General features: G+C 38.8%; 2 pseudogenes; both read left to right on the top strand.

Annotated features, from left to right (window-relative positions):
• Window positions 1–12,426, top strand: part of LOC133764007 (SERTA domain-containing protein 4-like) — a 35,351-nt pseudogene extending 22,925 nt beyond the window's left edge.
• A 16-nt stretch (window positions 12,427–12,442) lies between these two features.
• LOC133764005 (SERTA domain-containing protein 4-like) lies at window positions 12,443–13,427 on the top strand (annotated as a pseudogene).
• Window positions 13,428–23,357: the final 9,930 nt, after the last annotated feature.

The following is a 23,357-nucleotide window of genomic DNA, read 5'->3' as shown; positions in this document are numbered from 1 at the left end:
ACAAGGTCATAAAAGACAGAGTGAGGATAGTAACCAATGATCCTAAGAGTGGCATTTACCAGGTTTGAACAATTATACAGCATTAAGTGGGGAAGAGGACCATCAGTACACATAGGTTGGGAGTAGAGCCATTGGTGGTAGAGTAGAGGTTATGATTACAAAGGAGTGAGGCCCAAGTGCACTAGACAGGGCCTAGAACAAAGGACAGAGTCATTATTAGAGGAGCTAAGAAAGGTGTTGTCTAAGCTACAAGTAATTTTTCTGATTGAGAGGCAAATAGAACCAGATAGAAGGGGCTTCATAATAATCTGGTGGGTTTTAGGCCTTGTAAGTGAAGAGGCCCAGGCCTATCTATCTCTTCACATGGGGCATATCCTAAGGGAGGTGTGAACCTCCTAGGGGAAGGCACTCTGTTGACTTTCATTACTTGGCTGGCCTGGGAGGAGAGCTGGCCAGGTAAAGGCAGGGGGCGTCTCTAACAAGAAATGTACAGTTCTGCCTGCAATGTTGCTGACCCTACTTGACCATCCCCTCAGCTGCAGTGGTCACTTTGGAAGTTGGGCTGAGTGAAGGGCTTTTCAGCTTAGAGCCAATAAGATCTGTGGCTCTGACCTGGGCATCCTTCGACTCCAGGGCAGGTCCATTTCCAGTGATCCAACTCTTGGCAGAGCTGCAGGGCTCTTCACAAGCTGACTTCTGCTGAAGCCCAGGCTTACCACATTGAAAGCCACTGTAGTGGACTGGCCTGTTGGGTCTCCTTGAGGGCAGATCACTGCACAGATCAGCCATTAATCGGCCTGCCACCCATTGCTTCTGATGCCTAGCTTTCTTTTCCTCCTGGTTTGTGTTAAAGCAGACCAGAGGATGCAAGTCAAGGGAGTGCCCGTGTCCCATCTCTAATCTTCGGTGGCCTGAACTACAAGTCTATAGTCACAGGCATGTTCTGTAGTAGTTTTTCTAAGGTAGACAATGCCCATGAGGAAAATCATATTCTCACTTTAAAACTTTCTTTCCCTTTGGTCTGAAAGGGAGGTTTTTTCTACTTACTGTATACTTCGCTGATGGCGAAGTAAATCTAGCTATGAGATTATTATTTAAGCTCTTATTTTGGCTATGCTACTACAGAAAAATGTTAGCCATCAATTTTATAAGGTCTAAAGATTAAATTGTGCGTCCTACAGATTCCTTCATAATAGAATTAGTTTCCTACCTTGAAGAGAATAGAGAAATGAAAGAACAAGTTGGGCTTAGAATAGAGAAATGAGGGAGCAAGTCCCAGATTGCTTGCTGACAATAGCAGTATCACATGAATACTTAGCAAACCGTTTCAACCATTAGATAACAACTTAAGAAAACATTTACCAGAAGGTCCAATGCCTTCTACAAATTTTAAGAATCATGTATTTGAAATCACCTCTTAAATATCTAACATGGTGTAGTTTTTTTAGCCAGTAAACTTAAGCAAAACCATCTAAAATGTTTTTAGTTTCTTTCTACCAACAAGTTTAAAACATATGATACACAGATTCAGGTCACACAAATTAAAATGTATCTTTGATTGACTTTAGCTGCTTAAATTTATGGACAATCTTATCTATAAGCCATTTAAAATAAAACTCTTAATAAAATTTCCCCATGTGGACATACAATATGTACACACATATAACATAGCATAATAGACCAATATAGCAATTTTAATAATAGCTTTTAAAATCTTTAACTCTTTTTGTAGATTGCCAATTGATTTGAATTGCTTTTTGTTTTTAGTAACCTCAGTTAAACATACTTTCTCTCAGTTGGTACCGTTAATACATTATTGGCTTCATCTGTTTACAGAGCCATCCCAAAGTACTGAATACAATAAAAGTGGCTGGTAAAGTCCATAGGAACCATAGGGCAGCTAAACACAGAACCAACAATGCTTTAGGTTTATGAGCAGCACACCATATATAACTATGGATGACAAAAGACTTTAAGTCGCCATGTTTAAAATTATAAACTCATCAACCAACAAGAGGCACTTGCTTACTTCACAGTATTTTTGAAAGCACCTGTAGGATTTTACAAGTATTTAACCCTTTAGGCCTCTGGGGCTTTCTCATTAAGATAACTATCATGTCTAGTAACACAAGATCATTAGACTTTTTAATTCTCAAACATTTGTATTAATAGCATTTTCCATTATAGAAACTTAAAGTCTGGTACCACATCACATCTTGACAGTCCTTCTAATATACTCCAAATAACCTGATTAGTTGGTGTCTCTATAAGATGAGAGACATAGGTCCTTCAATTTTTTCAGTTGGGCCCAAACTGGAAAAACCAAAGTCCAGGATTTGTTGGAAATTTTAGAGACCAGATTGTTTGAAACTTTGATTTTTTGAATGCCTGTCAAGAATGCCAAGAAGGCTCAAAATCTGGTTGAAATGAGATTTCTTAAAATCATGACATAACATAGACCAAATTTGATCTTGTTACAAGGTGATTATAGAAATCTTTGGAAATAAGCACATATTTAAATAACCCATAGCTCTTAATAAAAATTCAGCTGTTTTTGAACAATTAGAATTTAACAGACATCAAGAGAACATAATAGATTACTTTAACACATTGATTTAACAGAGCATCAGAGTTTAATTCTATGTCAAAGAGAAATTGTGATCTTTTGCTGTGAGTTTTCCTTCCTTTACCTTCTTTCATATTGGTGACCATGTTTCTATGTTTCTGTGTGTAACACATCTTTAAGCATCTTTTGCAGGGCAGGATAAGTGGCAACAAATTCTTTCAGTTTCTGTTTGCTATGAAAAGTCTTAATTTCACCTTCATTCACAAATGAGAGCTTTGCAGGATATAGTATTCTGGGCTGGCAGTTTTTCTCTCTTAGTACCTGGGCTACGTCTCGCCATTCCCTTCTAGCTTGTAGGGTTTCTGATGAGAAGTCAGCTGTGAATCTAATTGGAGATCCTCTAAGAGTAATCTGATGTTTCTCTCTTGCACCTTTTAGGATCTTTTCTTTATGTTTCACTGTGGTGAGTTTGATTACAACATGTCGTGGTGAGGATCTCTTTTGGTCATTGTTATTAGGGGTTCTATAAGCTTCCTGTACTAAGATGCCTCTGTCCTTCTCCAAACCTGGGAAAGTTTCTGCTAGGATCTCACTGAAAATGCCTTCTAATCCTTTCTCCCTCTCCATGCCTTCAGGAACTCCTAGAACCCGAATGTTGGGTTTTTTAATAGTATCCTGTAGATTCCCGACAATATTTTTTAGATTTCTAATTTCCTCTACTTTTCTTTGGTTTGCCTGTTTCCTTTCCTGTTCTCTGTCTTCTAAGTCTGATATTCTCTCTTCTGCTTCATCCATTCTGTTTTTAAGGCTCTCTAATGTGTTTGTCATTTCATCTATTGAATTCTACATTTCATTATGATTTCTCATCACTATCACGGTTTCTTGTTCCACTAGTTGTTTCATTTCATTTTGATTCCTCCTTAATATTTCATTTTCGCGAGAGAGATTTTCTATCTTGTCCATTAAGGATTTCTGTAGTTCAAGAATTTGTGTTTGAGAACTTCTTAATGTTCTTATCAATTTTTTTGAGATCCGCTTCTTGCATTTCTTCTATCTCATCATCTTAATAATCTTGAATTGGGGTGTCTTTTTCATTTGGGGGCGTCATAGTGTCTTCCTTGTTCTTGTTAGCTTGGTTTTTGCGTTTGTTGTTTGGCATGTTGGAGATATTTGGTTTCTTCACTGTGGTGTTTTTTCTTGTTACACTATGGCTCTATATTAAGTGGACTGTCTGCTTTCAGTGGAGTCTTAGAGGCTTGAGATGAGTGTGGACTGAGAGCTGTGTTTGGTTCCTCAGGGTTGAGGGTGTGTCAAAGATGACACTCCCAGGTTAGGCGTGGTAAATCTCTCTTTCTTTTTTTGATTTAAAAGGGAAGTAATTCCACACAGCTGAACGTAATTGGAGGTAGTTAGCAGGCAAATGATATACCCACAGGAGCCAGAGATTGGAAGCTCTTTCCCAAGGACCACACAGGGAATCTCTGCTGCCCTCAGTGTGGGCTCCAATTCTCCTGCAGTCTCCCACTGGGTTGCCAAGTTAGATGCTAATCTCCTGTTATTTCACCCCTCCCCCCAGAGTCAGGTTTTTCTGCAAGGCTCAGGGCCGGTGCAGACCTGAGGTCGCCCTGCTTATGACGTATCTCCAAAATGGTCCCTGCTCTTTGTCTTGCTTGCCTTTGAGAGGTGAGCAGAGAGAGAGAAACTCGTGTCCGTATCGGTCACTTTTTTTATTTTTTTTCCTCTCTCTCTTCTAGTTAGCCTGGTGAATTTTTCCCCACAGAGTTTCAAGCCTCGTTCCCTCTAGTCTCCTCTTTCCGCTTGCCCGCTGGTGTCTCGGGCTATTGAGATTCGGCTCACCTCGCGTTCCAGCGCTGGTGTGTTGAGTCTGCCGCTGGTGTCCCGAACTTGGGCTCCCACGCTTTCCACACAGGTACACTGTGAATCACTAGTTCCAGAAGAGTTTCCTCTGCTGTTTCATCCCCTACTCTTCCTTGACCCTGCAGTATCTCCACTTATATTAAACTGTCTCTCCCCCCGGACTAATAGTGTGCTCCCTGCCTATTCCACCATCTTGCCGCTCTCCTAAGTTGAACTTTTCATAGTTTGTAATATCACAATGTGCTCTTTAAATGTGTGGCTTAATATGTGTCAAACATAATAAAAAGAGAATGATAATGAGAAAAGTATGAAATATGTGTGGAAATAGAATACATTTGTGTATAAATAAGAAACAGGACAAATTTTGTTTTCAGCATCACTGTATCTTTTGTATCCCAGGAAGAAAATAGAATATACTGGTGAATGCAAGTGCAGGCAATTCTGTGGGTTTTATGATGGCTAGCTAATAGAATTTCTTCTCTTATATGTTATATTTTTTTTCTGTAAGGCATTACGTGAGGTTGCCTACTAAGGAGAATAATGTAAAATAAGGGAAGAAGTTTGAGATGGCCATAATGAATAAAGGAAAACTCTAGTGGTGATTCTCCATGGTAGTCTCTCTGACCTCAATGCTTATGATGATTCCTCTCATGGCAAGTTCTCACATAACCTTGTCCACCATTCATAATTTGTGTCCCTCTCATTTTTCATGTATATTCCTATGGTTACATGTTTATATGTTTATCACCTATTAGACCAGCTGCAATTCTTTTTGAAAGTAAATTCTATTTTTGCTAACTTCTGTGTCCCCAATAGCATTACAGTGGAGTGAACGAAGTACTTGAGTCCCTGCCACCAACATGGCAGAACCAGATTGGGCTCAGGCTCCTGGCTTTGGCCTCAGCCAGCCCACAGCATTTCAGGATTGTATCACATGAATGATATATCTCTCTGTTACTGTTTCTCTGTGTATGTCTGTGTGTCTTTCAAATAAATACATAACTAATAGAAATCTTTAAAATATATTCTATCAGTAATTCAAATATGCTATATGAACCCTGAAATTAAGTTCTATTTTTTAATTAGAAAAGCAAAAAATTGAGATGTATTTCTGAACTACATTTGTGCCATGAAGCAACACAAACTAGAAAATCATAATCATTGTTTCAACTGTGTAAAATTTAGCATAATACAAATGGTCCAGATGGTAATAGAATAATTAATAGTTTGCCACATGTTACAAAGCACAACTGAAGCCTCTATGAGTATGTGTATGCTAGATGGGATTCCTGGTTCTTGGCTTTGGAGTGGCCCAGCCCTTGTCATTGTGGTCATCTCAGGAGTGAAACAAATGGATGATCTCTTTCTCTGTCTCTTCCTCTGCTTTTCTCTGTTACTCTGCCATTCAGATAATTAAACAAATCTTTAAAAATAAATCTACAAGCATATTAATATATTTTCAAATGTACATCATTAGAAATTTCACTTAATAAATATTTCTCAGGCTAAATGATACAAAAAATGAAAAATCTACCTAAAATATTCTGTAATCCAACTGGAAAAGGTTGTTGTATCACTTATGGTACTGGGAATGAGCTAAGGTGCAGATATTTTAAGTGCTGGTAATTCCCTACAGTTTTATATCTTCACTAGCATATACAGAAGATATGTTAGCAACATGTGGTTTAACTTTCCCCTGTAGGAAGGGGGGATATTGAAATAATTTGTAATAACAGGCCCACTTTTTATAGTTAACAGATAATTGGTACATACCAATTAGTAGTTATATCATAGCTAAGAATAAAATCTTCTAACATGAAATCATTGAGCATTCTAATCCATATTCTTCTATAGTTTTGTGTCTTGATCAGTTCTCAAGCCCAAATCCTTCACTGTAACTTGATCATGGTGAGCTTCAAAATATTTTTTAAAAGCTTGTATTTTACATTTCTGTTTACCCAAATAGTAAACAAAGATATCATGAATCAAAGTTGTATAACTAAGATATGAAGTGATAATTTAAAAACCAATGTCCATGACTTTAGTATAAAATGAAATGGAACCGCTGTATAAGTCATTTAATTTACTGTGTATATAATTAAAGTATTCTGGGTAAAATTAAATAATACTAGTACATCAACAGAGAACTTAAGACTAAAGCTATTATAATAGATAAAGGAAGTTATTAGAATGGTATTTTCAAGGTCAGGACAGTTCCTTTCACTATTGCAAGATACTCTCCAAATGCCTCCAATTTCCCTTTAAATCTCAATTGTTTCCTATAATAAGAATTATCCTAAACTTCTACCCGATTGTTTAAAAAAATAAACTTGAAGTTTAGAAGATTATAAGAAGAAAAAGTATATTTCTATTGTTTCATGAATTTCCAATAGTTTTAATATGTCAAAAAGACATGCTGGGACAGAGAAGAAATGCATTATTAGCCTGTCTCTTAAGTTAGACATTTTCTATCCTTTATAGGTGAACAATTATGGAGTAAAATGTTAAGGGATATCTACAAAATGCAATGCAAGAGCTGACAAGATTAAAAACCTTGCAGTTTAATGTTAGTTTTGCTAGAGAAAGAAAAAAAAATTAGTCATTCCAGGTTATCTTACTCCAACTGAAAGTACTATGGAGGAAAGATACTATGTAGATTTTAAAATTCTTTATGAGCAAAATCATTTTTAGATTACCAATTTTTATCTAGTGTACAACTTAAATTTCATAAAACATATTTCCATAATTTCTCGATAACTAAATTTTATTTAATATTTTTCTATCGTGAGGTTGACATTGTGCCATAATGGCGTAAAGTGCCACCTGACATGTTGGCATCCCATATAGCTGTCTGTTTGTGTTCTGTCTGTTCCAATTCCAATCCAGCTCCCTGCGAATGTACCTGGAAATGATGCCCCAAATGTTTCAGCCCCTGCCACCTATATGGAAGACCAAGGACAAACTCATGGCTCCAGGCTTCAGTCTGTCAGAACCAAGGCTATTGTAGTAATTTGGGGATTGAACCACTGAATGGGAGATCTGTCTGTGTCTCTGTCTTTGTCTCTCTCTGCAAGTCTGCTTTTCAAATCAATCTTTTTTTTAAAAAAAAGTGTGTATAGTGTCACAATATTTTACACCATTTATTCTTGTATAGCTTCTTTCACAGTCAGATGCCAATAGTTCCATAAGAGATTCCACAGAAATGACTAACAAAAAATATGCCAACAAACTGGAAAATCTAGAAGAAATGGATAGCTGTCTGGAAACATACCATCTACCCAAACTGAGTCTTAAAGACATAGAAAATTTAAACAGACCAATAATTAAGATGAAGATTGAATCAGTAATAAAAACCCTCCCAACAAGAAAAGCCCAACACCAAATGACTTCACTGTTCAATTCTACCAGATTTCTAAAAAATTAATTCCATTCTTCTCAGACTATTCAAAACAATTGAAAGGGAAGGAATCTTCCCCAACTCCTTCTGTAAGGCCAGCATCATCTTAATTTAAAGTAATTCAACAACAAAACACAACAAAAAACAAACAGTTATTAAATGTGTAGCCTTCGCCGTGGCTCACTAGGCTAAACCTCTGCCTGTGCTGCTAGTACACCAGGTTCTAGTCCCATCTGGGGTGCTGGATTCTGTCCCAGTTGCTCCTCTTCCAGTCCAGCTCTCTGCTGTGGTCTGGGATGGCAGTGGAGGATGGCCCAAGTGCTTGGCCCCTGCACCTACATGGGAGACCAGAAGGAGGCACCTTGCTCCTGGCTTTGGATTGCTGCAGAGCACCAGCCATAGCAGCCATTTGCGGGGTGAACCAACGGAAGGAAGACCTTTCTCTCTGTCTCTCTCTCACTGTCTAACTCTGCCTGTCAAAAAATTTGTAAAGAACTTGAACAGACTTTTTTTAAAAGAGGAAATTCAAATGGCCAACATGAAAAAATGCTCAGAATCACTAGCCATCATGGAAACGTGAATTAAAAACCGTAATGAGGTTTCCCCTATCCCAGCTAGAATAGCAATCACATAGAAATCAACAAAACAAATGCTGGTGAGGGTACTGTGAAAATGTTCCCTAATACACTATTTGGGGGAATGTAGACTAGTATGGACATTGTGGATTACAGTATGGTGATTCCTCAGAATCTGAAAATAGATCTACCATATGACTCAGCAATCCCACTTATGGGAATTTATCCAAATGAAATGAAATCAGCTCCAAGTTTATTGCTGCTCAGTACACAATAGCTTAGTTATGGAACTAACCCTGATGTCCATCAACCAATGCCTGGATAAACAAATCATTGTATATATACACAATGGGATACTACTCAGCAATAAAAAGGAATGAAATCCTATCTTTTATGAAAGATTGGGAATAGTTTTTTATCACTTTTATTTTTAAGGATTTATTTATTTATGAGAAAGAAAGAGCTATAGAGAGAGAAAGAAGGAGAGACACATGGAGAGATCCTCCATCTACAGTTTCACTTTCCAAATGGCAACATATCTGAGACTGGGACAGGCTGAAGCTAGGAGCCAAAAGATTCTTATGGTTCTCCCACAGGAGTAGCATGGGCCCAGAGACATAGGCCATTTTCCATTATTTTGGAAACATATTTTAAAAATAATTACATAATATTTAAATAGCTTCACACAATACCTAGATATAAAATGCATTGTGTTCTTCCATCAGATTGTAACTTCCTTACACACACAAAGAGCACCTTGCATATAGCATGGGATTAAGGAAATCACAGGATCTCTGGCATGACTTGCCCACCTTCGATCTCCAACCTTCAGTGCCCCTACTCTTGCTCTTTCTAAAAAGGTAAATCTTATCCAGTCACATACTGCTTTGTAATTCTATCAATAGCATTTAGAATAAAATGCAAATTCCTGAGTTTGGTATACTAGATCCTCTAATATTTTACTCTTTCTAATCTATCTCCTATTTTCATAGATCTATGTGTCTTGAGCCATGCTGAGCTATATGTAAATGAATTGTGCACTTATTCTGCTGTCCCTAGGTATGGGGCTATATGGCTCACTTGGCACAGTGTGCCCAGTTTTTCTTAGTGAATTTTATTTCATTTCATTCTTAAAGACCAGTCCAGCTATCACTTTCTTCTAAGTTTTTCCTCACCTGAGACTAGTTAGGGTGACTCTTTTGTACTCTAAGAGATAAAAGATGTTAGAAAACTTATCATAATATATCATCAGTTTTTGAAGCCTCCAAGAGGATTGCTTTCTTGCTCAGTGGCCTCACCAGATGACATATGGCAATCATTAGCCATGTTAAATAAATCATATAAAGAATTGGGATATCAAGGATTAGAACTGCAAGGACATGATAAAACACTTTCCACTAACCCTTATATGGTGGACTATGGAAATATCTGAAAGGAAATAACCTACAGAACTCTCTGAATGTTTATATGAATTTCCTTTAACTTTTTGTTTTCTTCTTCTTGAACATAGGTTCCTTAGGTAAAAACAAACATAAGGAATCTCCAGACTGACTTCCATAGTGGCTTAACCAGTTTGCATTCCCACCAACAGTGGGTTAGTGTCCCTTTTTCCCCACATCCTCTCCAGCATCTGGTGTTGGTAGATTTCTGAATGTGAGCCATTCTCACCGGGGTGAGGTGAAACCTCATTGTGGTTTTGATTTGCATTTCTCTGATGGCTAGTGATCTTGAACATTTTTTCATGTGTCTGTTGGCCATTTGGATTTCCTCTTTCGAAAAATGTCTGTCGAGGTCCTTGGCCCATCTCTTAAGTGGGTTGTTTGTTCTGTTGTTGTGGATTTTCTTTATTTCTTTGTAGATTCTGGTTATCAACCCTTTATCTGTAGTATAGTTTGCAAATATTTTTTCCCATTCTGTTGGTTGCCTCTTCACTTTCCTGACTGTTTCTTTTGAAGTACAGAAACTTCTCAATTTGATGCAATCCCAAATGTTCATTTTGGCTTTGACTGCCTGTGCTCCTGGGGTCTTTTCCAAGAAGTCTTTGCCTGTACCTATATCTTGCAGGGTTTCTCCAATGCTCTCTAATAATTTGATGGTTTCGGGTCATAGATTTAAGTCTTTAATCCATGTTGAGTGATTTTTTGTGTAAGGTGAAAGGTATGGGTCTTGCTTCAAGCTTCTGCACGTGGAAATCCAATTTCCCCGGCACCATTTATTGAATAGGCTGTCCTTATTCCAGGGATTAGTTTTGAATCTTTGATCAAATATAAGTTGGCTGTTGATGTTTGGATTGACTTCTAGTGTTTCTATTCTGTTCCATTGGTCTATCCATCTGTTTCTGTACCATTACCATGCTGTTTTGATAACAACTGCCCTGTAGTATGTCCTGAAAGCTGGTATGGTGATGCCTCCGGCTTTGTTTTTGTTGTACAAGATTGCTTTGGCTATTCGAGGTCTTCTGTGTCTCCATATGAATTTCAGCATTATTTTTTCCAGATCTGAGAAGAATGCCTTTGGTATCTTGATTGGTATTGCATTGAATGTATATATTGCTTTTGGGAGAATAGACATTTTGATGATATTGATTCTTCCAATCCATGAGCATGGAAGATTTCTCCATTTTTTGGTATCCTCTTCTATTTCTTTCTGTAAGGTTTTGTAGTTTTCATTGTAGAGATCTTTAATGTCCTTGGATAAGTTTATTCCAAGGTATTTGATTGTTTTTGTAGCTATTGTGAATGGGATTAAATTTAAAAGTTCTTCCTCAGCCATGGCATTGGCTGTGTATACAAAGGCTGTTGATTTTTGTGCATTGATTTTATATCCTGCTACTTTGCCAAACTCTTCGATGAGTTCCAATAGTCTCTTAGTAGAGTTCTTTGGGTCCCCTAAATAAAAAATCATATCATCTGCAAAGAGGGATAGTTTGAGTTTTTCCTTCCCAATTTGTATCCCTTTAATTTCTTTTTCTTGCCTAATAGCTCTCGCTAGAACTTCCAGAACTATATTGAAGAGCAGTGGTGAGAGTGGGCATCCTTGTCTGGTACCAGATCTCAGCGGAAATGCTTCCAACTTTTCGCCATTCAATAGGATGTTGGCCGTGGGTTTTTCATAAATTGTTTTGATTGTATTGAGGAATGTTCCTTCCATACCCAGTTTGCTTAGAGTTTTCATCATGAAAGGGTATTGTATTTTATCAAATGCTTTCTCTGCATCTATTGAGAGAATCATATCGCATGGAAAGCCAAGACACCATGGAAAAGAAAAAAAAAAGAAGACCTAAATGAAAGGTCTCTGTGAGTGAGATCCCAGTGGAAAGAACAGGGCCATCAAAGAAGGAGGTACCTTTCTCTGAAGGGAGGAGAGAACTTCCACTTTGACTGTGACCCTATCGGAATAAGATCAAAGTCAGCGAACTCTAAATTGAATACCATTGAATTCATTAAACCAAGGTGGTGGAAGAGTCCTGTGGTGAAAATTAGAAAACATTAAGGAAAAAATATGTCACAAAAATGGAAAAAGCTTCCCTATTCATGGATTGGAAGAAATAATATCATCAAAATGTTCATACTACCAAAGCAACTTACAAATTCAGTGGGAACCCAATAAAATACCAATGACATTTGTTCTCAGATCTATGAAAAATGTGATGCTGAAGAGGGGTGGTGGCGGGGCAGCAGGAGCAAGAGAGGAGAGAGAGCAAGCGCTTGTGCTGTTCCTTGTCTGGTCCCCAGGAGCATCCTGCACAGCCTCTCCTTGGAAATTCACAGGGGAATGGCAAACAGGATTTATAGGTTTCTTGCTCTCCTCCCTAGAAGCAGAGGCTCATCACCATAACCATCTACAGCGATGGCAGCGATGGCAGCGATGGCAGCGCAGTGCCTGAGACATGGTGGGGACCTGCTGGGACCCTCGCCCGCCATGCACCAGTGGCCCCCACAGATCTGGACCCGCACCTCTGTGCATCCTGGTGCAGACTAGAGGCCTCTGCCTCCCCGCTGACCTCATGATCTGAGGCTGTCAGAGATGACTCTGGTTTGGTCCATTAATATATTCTGCGAGCCCATTGTCTGAAAGGAAGTGCAAAAATTGCCAGGTACCAACCACTATGGGAGGCTGACAGCTACAGAGGCCTGAGCCCTGTGTAACCAACACTGGCTGCTTCACAGGCAGACCAAGGGGCTGGTGTCCCTCTGGCAGGATCACATTACAGGGAATTTCAAATCCGATAACAACATCCAATATCACATACTTTAAGAGGAAGTATGTGGAAGAAGATTTTCACTCACCAGGCAGCATCTGTAGCCATAAAACCATCTGTTTTTGAGGAAGAAGCCCACATTCTTTGTAAGTCCTTGGAAAAGCTAGTTTACTGATGATCCAGAGGTGTACCTATGAAGATCTGTTATTATAAACAATTTGATACAATGGTTCCATGGCGAAATCATCATGCAGAATAACTGGTGCTGCCCTGCCAGTTCTTTCAATGCTTCCACCCAAGAATTGGTTATGACTCAGGACCGCCCTTATCGAAAATGACCATGAGTGGCAGAAGAGCATTGTGAGAAAGTTCCATGCCCGCTGCTCTTACCAAGAGTGTCGTGGTCACTACCCTAATTTACACTTCTCTGTCAATCTTAATGTCAGAAGTGCCTCCAACACTGCCTCCCCTTCCTCTTCCCTTCTACCATTACCTGGTTGTTCCCACCAAGTGGATTTTGATGTAGGCCATGCACCTGTGTGCATGAGTGATGGCCAGATAGTTGCCAATGAAACGTTTGTCACTAACATCAGGTCACTACATGATGAGAAAGCAAATAATGACACCAGCAGAGATGGTAGCCCCCTCAGCTGTGAACCTGTGAGAAATGACCTTGCTTTTGATTGCAAAGGCCAATTTTATGATTATTTTGAGACTGGATATGGTGAAAAACATCTCAGTAAGTCTTGGAAAAAATCCTTAAGGAAAAAGGAAGTAAAATATGAGTCATCTTTTCTCCCAAAACTTTGACACATGCCCAGCATGATCAATTAGCTCTCACAAATTTTATTTTGAATGGATTTTATAGTTTTGTACACCTGATAAAATTATGCCATGAACGTGTTGTTCATGTTAATGTCTACAGAGCAGATTGCATAAAAGATCTGTATAGTGGGCACCAGCAAGCTATTTATCAATGTAGTGATTATACCAAGTTGACTTAATGCAGAAGAGTATATCTTAGTTTTGTTATAGAAGAGACAAATAAATTAGATGGGAGGGAATAATGTGCACCTGTGACATCTCCAGTGTCTCTGACCCCCAAGGAGTCTGTCACTAGCTAAGAATCTTCAATGCATTTGCCAATTAATTAGGTAGTTATTTGGAAAGCCAATCAATATAACCACCAAAGAATATCTGCTTCTTTTTCATGATAGTTATTTTTTCTAAAGAAAAAATTGAAGGCAGGAAGCTAGGTGAAATGGCTTCATGGTGCTGTTAAGTAGTGGTATTTAGGCTGGCGCCATGGCTCACTAGGCTAATCCTCTGCCTGCAACACCAGCACTCTGCGTTCTAGTCCAGGTTGGGGCACTGGCTCGTCCCAGTTGCTCCTCTTCCAGTCGAGCTCTCTGTTCTGGCCCGGGAAGGCAGTGGAGGATGGCCCAAGTGCTTGGGCCCTGCACCTGCATAAGAGACCAGGGGAAGCACCTGGCTCCTGGCTTCGGATCGGTGCAGCGCACTGGTGGTAGCAGCCATTTGGAGGGTGAACCAATGGAAGGAAGATCTTTTTCTCTGTCTCTCTCTCTCACTGTCTAACTCTGCCTTTCAAAAAAACAGTATTGGTATTTTTACAGTCTATTGTGATATGAAAACGGGCAGTCATGAAACACACCTGTAGGTGTCACTGTACAGTTGATGGGGGCTATGTTCCCTGCAAGTTCCTGGCATGACTATGATGGGTGTTTGAGGTTTGGAGAGAGGCAGTATACAGTGCAATTATTGGTGTCTTACTTTATCTTAATTTTGCCTATGTGAAAATTAAAGATTAATCAGAGTTACAACAGGGATTTAACAAAAAGGAAAAAATAAGAGGGTGGATCGATATGGTTTGGAAACAGCCTTGAACTATTGTGTTCAACTTTTGATTCAACATCTCTCTTCCTTTATTTCTGATGCCTAGTTGCTTTTCAATTGGCATTTTTTTGATAGGCAAGGAGTAACAATAGAGAGCTGTGAGAAACCAGCACAAGCTGCTTGAGCTTTTCTATGGCAACGGTCTGTTTTTGGGATTTGCATTTTCTGGGTTTTTGGTTGTTTCATTTTGGTTTTTTTTATTGTCCAATGAACTGAGCCAGTCCCCAAAAGACAAAACCCACATGCATCCTCTGATTTGTGGTAACCAATAAAGTATCAAGAATGCAATGTATAGGAGTGAAATTGACAACTGAGACTTCTATGGTTGTTTATATTCTTTGTCTCTACTATTGAGGAACAGAGTTTTTCCTTCACACTGTTGAATTCATTACTTAGTATATGTTTAATTTTATGAATATAAACTGAAATTAGATCATTGTAAAAATTTAGAGAATAAGAGTGGAAGGAGAATGGAGGGTGGGAGCAGAGGTTGGAAGGAGGGTGGGGGGGGAATACCACTGTGTTACTAAATCTGTATACATGAGGTGCATGGAATTTGTATACCTTAAATAAAATATTAAAAATGAAATTGAGTGTTTCTATGGAAGAATAAGAAGAATTCATGTAGAAGCATTCTATTGACTGTAATAGTGGTAATATCTGAGTTCTGATGTAATATCACAAATTTCCAAGATATTGTTAGTGACAGAATCTAGATAAAATGTATTTGGGTCTGGCGCCGTGGCTCACTAGGCTAATCCTCCGCCTTGCGGCGCCAGCACACCGGGTTCTAGTCCCAGTCAGGGCACCAATCCTGTCCCGGTTGCCCTTCTTCCAGGCCAGCTCTCTGCTGTGGCCAGGGAGTGCAGTGGAGGATGGCCCAAGTCCTTGGACCCTACACCCCATGGGAGACCAGGATAAGCACCTGGCTCCTGCCATCGGATCGGCGCAGTGCGCCGGCCGCAGTACGCTACCGCGGCGGCCATTGGAGGGTGAACCAACGGCAAAGGGAAGACCTTTCTCTTTGTCTCTCTCTCTCACTGTCCACTCTGCCTGTCAAAAAAAAATGTATTCGGGATTTCTGTATTTTTCCTTATAACTGCATTAGAATATATAATTATCTATTTATTTTAAAGATATTTATTTTATTTTTATATATTTATTTTTAATGTGGAAATTATATTTTTATTTATGAATTTTTATTTATTTATTTTTATTTTTAAATTTTTTTTTCTTAAACATTTATTTAATGAATATAAATTTCCAAAGTACAGCTTATGGGTTACAATGGCTTCCCCCTCCCAAAACTTCCCTCCCACCCACAACCCTCCCCTTTCCCACTCCCTCTCCCCTTCCAATCACATCATGATTCATTTGCAATTCTCTTTATATACAGAAGATCAGTTTAGTATATATTAGGTAACGATTTCAACAGTTTGCCCCCATATAGCAACAGAAAGTGAAAAAAATACTGTTGGAATACTAGTTATAGCATTAAATAAGAGTGTACAGCACATTAAAGACAGAGCTCCTACATAATATTTTTTTAAAAATTAATTAATTTTCTATGCCATTTCCAATTTAACACCAGGGTTTTTTTTTTCCAATTATCTTTATATACAGGAGATCGATTCAGTATATAGTTAGTAAAGACCTCATCAGTTTGTACCCACGCAGAAACACAAAGTGTAAAAATACTGTTTCAGTACTAGTTATAGCATCACTGCACATTAGAAAACACATTAAGGACAGATCTCACATGGGATGTAAGTACACAGTGACTCCTTTTGCTGACTTAAGAATTTGACACTCCTGTTTATGGCGTCAGTAATCTCCCTAGGCTCTAGTCATGAGTTGCCAGGGCTATGGAAGCCTTTAGAGTGTGCTGACTTTGATCCTTCTCTCCCTTTTTGATTCTATCAGTTAGTATTAGCAGACATTATTCTTGTTTGTGTGATCCCTTTGATTCTTAGACCTATCAGAGCCATCGATTGTGAACTGAAATTGATCAATTGGACTAGTGAGATGGTATTTATACATGCCACCTTGATGGGATTCTATTGTAATCCCCTGGCACATTTCTAACTCCATCATTTGAGGCAAGTCTGATTGATCATGTCCCAAATTGTACATCCCCCCTCTCTCTTTATCCACTCTTAAATTTAACAGGGATCACTTTTCAGTTAAAATTTAAATGCCTAAGAATAATGGTGTGTTAATTACAGAGTTCAACCACTAGTACTAGAACAACAAAAACAACAAATACTAAAAATGATAAAGTATTACATTGTACATCTAGAGTCAGGACAAGAGCTGATCAGGTCATTGTTTATTATTGTGTCCATTTCACTTCAACAGCTTTCCCCTTTGCTGCTCAGTTGTCACCGATCAGGGAAAACAAATGATATTTGTCTCTTTGGGACTGGCTTAATTCACTCAGCATGATGTTTTCCAGATTGCTCCATCTTGTTGCAAATGACCGGGTTTCGTTGTTTCTTACTGCTGTGTAGTATTCTATGGAGTACATGTCCCATAATTTCTTTATCCAGTCTACTGTGGATGGGCATTTGGGTTGGTTCCAGGTCTTAGCTATTGTGAATTGAGCTGCAATAAACATTAATGTGCAGATGGCTTTTTTATTAGCCAAATTAATTTCCTTTGGGTAAATTGCAAGGAGTGGGATGGCTGGGTTGTATGGTAGCATTATGCTCATGTTTCTAAGGAATCTCCAGACTGACTTCCATAGTGGTTTAACCAGTTTGCATTCACACCAACAGTGGGTTAGTGTCCCTTTTTCCCCACATCCTCTCCAGCGTCTATTGTTGGTAGATTTCTGAATGTGAGCCATTCTCACCGTGGTGAGGTGAAACCTCATTGTGGTTTTGATTTGCATTTCTCTGATTGCTAGTGATCTTGAACATTTTTTCATGTGTCTGTTGGCCATTTGGATTTCCTCTTTCGAAAAATGTCTATTGAGGTCCTTGGTCCATCTCTTAAGTGGGTTGTTTGTTTTGTTGTTGTTGTTTCTTGATTTCTTTGTAGATTCTGGTTATCAACCCTTTATCTGTAGTATAGTTTTCAAATATTTTTTCCCATTCTGTCGGTTGCCTCTTCACTTTCCTGACTGTTTCTTTTGAAGTACAGAAACTTCTCAATTTGATGCAATCCCAAATGTTCATTTTGGCTTTGACTGCCTGTGCTCCTAGGGTTTTTTCCAAGAAGTCTTTGCCTGTGGCTATATCTTGCAGGATTTCTCCAATGCTCTCTAATAATTTCATGGTTTCGGGTCGTATATTTAAGTCTTTAATCCATGTTGAGTGAATTTTTGTGTAAGGTGAAAGGTATGGGTCTTGCTTCAAGCTTCTGCATGTGGAAATCCAGTTTTCCCAGCACAATTTATTGAAAAGACTGTCCTTATTCCATGGATTAGTTATGGATCTTTGATCAAATATGCATTGGCTGTAGATGCTTGGATTGATTTCTGTTGTTTCTATTCTGTTCCATTGGTGTATCCATCTGTTTCTGTAGCAGTACCTTGCTGTTTTGATAACAACTGCCCTGTAGTATGTCCTGAAATCTGGTATTGTGATGCCTCCGGCTTTGTTTTTGTTGTACAAGATTGCTTTGGCTATTCAAGGTCTTCTGTGTCTCCATATGAATTTCAGCATCATTTTTTCCAGATCTGAGAAGAAGGTCTTTGGTATCTTGGTTGGTATTGCATTGAATGTATAAATTGCTTTTGGGAGAATAGACATTTTGATGGTATTGATTCTTCCAATCCATGAGCATGGAAGATTTCTCCATTTTTTGGTATCCTTTTCTATTTCTTTCTATAAGGTTTTGTAGTTTTCATCGTAGAGATCTTTAACATCCTTGGTTAAGTTTATTCCAAGGTATTTCATTGTTTTTGTAGCTATTGTGAATGGGATTGATCTTAGGAGTTCTTCCTCAGCTGTGGCATTGCCTGTGTATACAAAGGCTGTTGATTTTTGTGCATTGATTTTATATCCTGCTACTTTGCCAAACTCTTCGATGAGTTCCAGTAGTCTCTCAGTAGAGTTCTTTGGGTCCCCTAAATAAAGGATCATATCATCTGCAAAGAGGGATAGTTTGAGTTCGTCCTTCCCAATTTGTATCCCTTTAATTTCTTTTTCTTGCCTAATAGCTCTGGCTAAAACTTCCAGAACTATATTGAAGAGCAGTGGTGAGAGTGGGCATCCCTGTCTGGTACCAGATCTCAGCGGAAATTCTTCCAACTTTTCCCCATTCAATAGGATGTTGGGTTTTTCATATATTGCTTTGAATGTATTGAGGAATGTTCCTTCCATACCCAGTTTGCTTAGAGTTTTCATCATGAAAGTGTGTTGAATTTTATCAAATGCTTTCTCTGCATCTGTTGAGAGAATCATATGGTTTTTCTTCTGCAGTCTGTTAATGTAGTGTGTTACGTTGATTGTTTTGCGAACATTGAACCATCCCTGAATACCAGGGATAAATCCCATTTAGTCTGGGTGGATGATCTTTCTGACGTGTTGTTGTATTCTATTGGCCAGAATTTTATTGAGTATTTTTGCATCTATGTTCATCAGGGATATTGGTCTGTAATTCTCTTTCAATGCTGCATCTTTTCTGGCTTAGGAATTAAGGTAATGGTGGCTTCATAGAAAGAATTTGGGAGGATTCCCTCTTTTTTGATTGTTTTGACTAGTTTGAGAAGAATTGGAGTTATTTCTTCTCTAAATGTCTGGTAGAACTCAGCAGTGAATCCATCTGGTCCTAGGATTTTCTTTGTTGGGAGGGCCTTTATTACTATTTCAATTTCTGTGTCAGTTATGGGTCTGTTTAGGAAGACATAGAAATATTTCTTCCTGGCTCAGTTTAGGTAGGTTGTATGTGTCCAAGAATCTGTCCATTTCTGATAGATTTCCCTGTTTCCTGGCATACAAGTCCTTGTAGTAATTTTGATTACAGTTTGAAATGTCTTTTTTTACATTTATTTAATGAATATAAATTTCCAGTGTACAGCTTATGGATTACAATGGCTTCCCCTCCCATAACTTCCCTCCCACCCACAACCCTCCCCTCTCCCGCTCCCTCCCCGCTTCCATTTGCATCAAGATTCATTTTCAATTCTCTTTATATACAGAAGATCAATTTAGTATAAAGATTTCAACAGTTTGCACCCACATAGAAACACAAAGTTAAACATACTGTTGGAATACTAGTTATAGCATTAAATCAAAATGTACAGCACATTAAGGACAGAGATCCCACATGAGGAGCAAGTGCACAGTGGCTCCTGTTGTTGACCCAACAAATTGACACTCTAGTTTATGGCGCCAGTAACCATACTAGGCTGTAGTCATGAGTTGCCAAGGCTATTGAAGCCTTCCGAAGTTTGTCGACTCTCATCATATTTAGACAAGGTCATAAAAGACAGAGTGAGGATAGTAACCAATGATCCTAAGAGTGGCATTTACCAGGTTTGGACAATTATACAGCATTAATAGGCGAAGAGGACCATCAGTACACACAGGTTGGGAGTAGAGCCATTGGTGGTAGAGTAGAGGTTATGATTACAAAGGAATGAGGCCCAAGTGCACTAGACAGGGCCTAGAACAAAGGACAGAGTCATTATTAGAGGATCTAAGAAAGGTGTTGTCTAAGCTACAAGTAATTTTTCTGATTGAGAGGCAAATAGAACCTGATAGAAGGGGCTTAATAATAATCTGGTGGGCTTTATCCCTTGTAAATTCAGAGGCCCAGGCCTATCTATCTCTTCACATGGGGTATATCCTAAGGGAGGTGTGAACCTCCTAGGGGAAGGCACTCTGTTGACTTTCATTACTTGGCTGGGCTGGGAGGAGAGCTGGCCAGGTAAAGGCAGGGGGCATCTCTAACAAGAACTTTACAGTTCTGCCTGCAATGTTGCTGACCCTACTTGGCCATCCCCTCAGCTGCAGTGGTCACTTTGGAAGTTGGGCTGAGTGAAGGGCTTTTCAGCTTAGAGCCAATAAGATCAGTGGCTCTGACCTGGGCATCCTTCGACTCCAGGGCAGGTACGTTTCCAGTGATCCAACTCTTGGCAGAGTTGCCAGGGCTCTTCACAAGCTGACTTCTGCTGAAGCCCAGGCTTACCACATTGAAAGCCACTGCAGTGGACTGGCCTGTTGGGTCTCCTTGAGGGCAGATCACTGCACAGATCAGCCATTAATAGGCCTGCCACCTATTGCTTCTGATGCCTAGCTTTCCTTTCCTCCTGGTTTGTGTTAAAGCAGACCAGAGGATGCAAGTCAAGGGAGTGCCCAAGTCCCATCTGTAATCTTCGGTGGCCTGAACTACAAGTCTATAGTCACAGGCATGTTCTGTAGTAGTTTTTCTAAGGTAGACAATGCCGATGAGGAAAACTATATTCTCACTTTAAAACTTTCTTTCCCTTTGGTTGTATGTGTCCAAGAATCTGTCCATTTCTGATAGATTTCCCTGTTTGCCGGCATACAAGTCCTTGTCGTAATTTCTGATGATTCTTTTTATTTCTGTGGTTTCTGTTGTTATGTTTCCATTTTTGTCTATGATCCTATTGATTTGGGTCTTTTCACTTCTCTTTTTAGTTAGTTGGGCCAATGGGGTGTCAATTTTGTTTATTTTTTTAAAAAACCAGCTCCTCGTTTGGCTGATTTTTTGTAATGTTTTTTTTTTCAATCCTGTTGATTTCTTCTTTGATTTTAATTATTTCTCTTCTCCTACTGGGTTTGGGTTTGGTTTGCTGCAGATTTTCTAGATCCTTGAGATGACTTGAAAGCTCATCGATTTGGTGCATTTCCAATTTCTTGATGTAGGCACCTATTGATATAAACTTTCCTCTTAACACTGCTTTTGTTGTATCCCATAAGTTTTGGTATGTTGTGCTTTTATCCTCATTGACTTCCAGAAAATTTTTGATTTCTCTTTTGATTTCTTCTATGACCCATTGTTCATTCAGGAGCATGTTGTTCAATCTCCATGTGTTTGCACAGGCTCTAGGGATTCACGAGTTGCTAATTTCCAACTTCATTCCTTTATGGTCTGAGAAGCGGCATGGTATGATTCTAATTCTTTTGAATTTGCTGAGACTTGCTTTATGGCCTAGTATGTGGTCAATCCTAGAGAAGGTTCCATGTACTGCTGAGAAGAATGTAAATGCTTTCTGGGTAGGATGAAAATTTCTGTAGATATCTGTTAGATCCATTTGAGCTATAGTGTCATTTAAATCTACTGTCTCCTTGTTGATCTTCTGTCTTGTTGATCTGTCTATCTCTGAGAGTGGAGTATTGAAGTCCCCCAGTACTATTATATTGGGGTCTAAGTCTCCCTTTAAGTCCCTTAACAAGTCTTTTAAATAAGCTGGTGCCCTGTAATTAGGTGCATATACATTGATAATCGTTATATCTTCCTGTTGAATGGATCCCTTAATCATTAAATAGTGCCCCTCTTTGTCTCTCCTAACAGTTTTTGTGGTAAAGTTTATGTTGTCCAATATTAAGATGGCTACGCCCGCTCTGTTTTCATTTCTGTTGGCATGGTATATATTTTTCCAGCCTTTCACTTTCTGTATGCATCATTGTTGGAAAGATGAGTTTCTTGTAAGCAGCAAAAAGATGGGTTTTGTTCCTTAACCCAATTATCCAATCGGTGTCTTTTAACTGGACAGTTCAAGCCATTAACTTTCAACATGACTATTGAGAAGGAGTAACTTTGCCCTGTAATTTACCAAAGATTTTTTCTAATATATGGTTTGAGACTCCTGTGATCTTTTGCTGTGAGGTTTCCTTCCTTTACCTTCTTTCATATTGGTTACTGTGTTTCTCTGTTTCTGTATGTAACACATCTTTAAGCATCTTTTGCAGGACTGGATGAGTGGCAACAAATTCTTTCAATGTCTGTTTGCTGTGAAAAGTCTTTTTTTCACCTTCATTCACAAATGAGAGCTTTGCAGGATATAATATTCTGGGCTGGCTGTTTTTCTCTCTTAGTACCTGGGCTATGTCTCGCCATTCTCTCCTAGCTTGTAGGGTTTCTGATGAGAAGTCAGCTGTGAGTCTAATTGGAGATCCTCTGAAGGTAATCTGGCATTTCTCTCTTCCACATTTTAGGATCATTTCTTTGTGTTTCACTGTGGTGAGTTTGATTACAACGTGTCGTGGTGAAGATCTCTTTTGGTCATGCTTATTAGGGGTTCTATGAGCTTCCTGTACTAGGATGCCTCTGTCCTTCTCCAAACCTGGGAAATTTTCTGCTAGTATCTCACTGAAAAGGCCTTCTAATCCTTTCTCCTTCTCCATGCCTTCAGGAACTCCTAGGACCTGAATGTTGGGTTTTTTAATAGTATCCTGTAGATTCCCAACAATATTTTTTGTAGATTTCTAATTTCTTCTTCTTTTCTTTGGTTTGCCTCTTTCCTTTTCTGTTCTCTGTCTTCTAAGTCTGATATTTTCTCTTCTGCTTCACCCATTCTGTTTTTAAGGCTCTCTAATGTGTTTGTCATTTGATCTATTGAGTTCTTCATTTCATTGTGGTTTTTTGCACTATCACAGTTTCATGTTCTACTAGTTGTTTCATTTCATTTTGATTTCTCCTTAATATTTCATTTTCACGAGAGAGATTTTCTATCATGTCCATTAAGGATTTCTGTAGTTCAAGAATTTGTTTTTGAGAACTTCTTAATGTTCTTATCAATTTTTGAAATCTGCTTCCTGCATTTTCTCTATCTCTTCATCTTCATAATCTTGAATTGGGGTGTCTTGTTCATTTGGGGGCATCATAGTGTCTTCCTTGCTCTTGTTACCT

The sequence above is a fragment of the Lepus europaeus genome, chromosome 7 (genome assembly GCF_033115175.1).
Source record: "Lepus europaeus isolate LE1 chromosome 7, mLepTim1.pri, whole genome shotgun sequence".
Lineage (NCBI taxonomy): Eukaryota > Metazoa > Chordata > Mammalia > Lagomorpha > Leporidae > Lepus > Lepus europaeus.
Note: the sequence above shows the minus strand (reverse complement) of the source record. Positions and strands in the feature narration are given on the sequence as shown.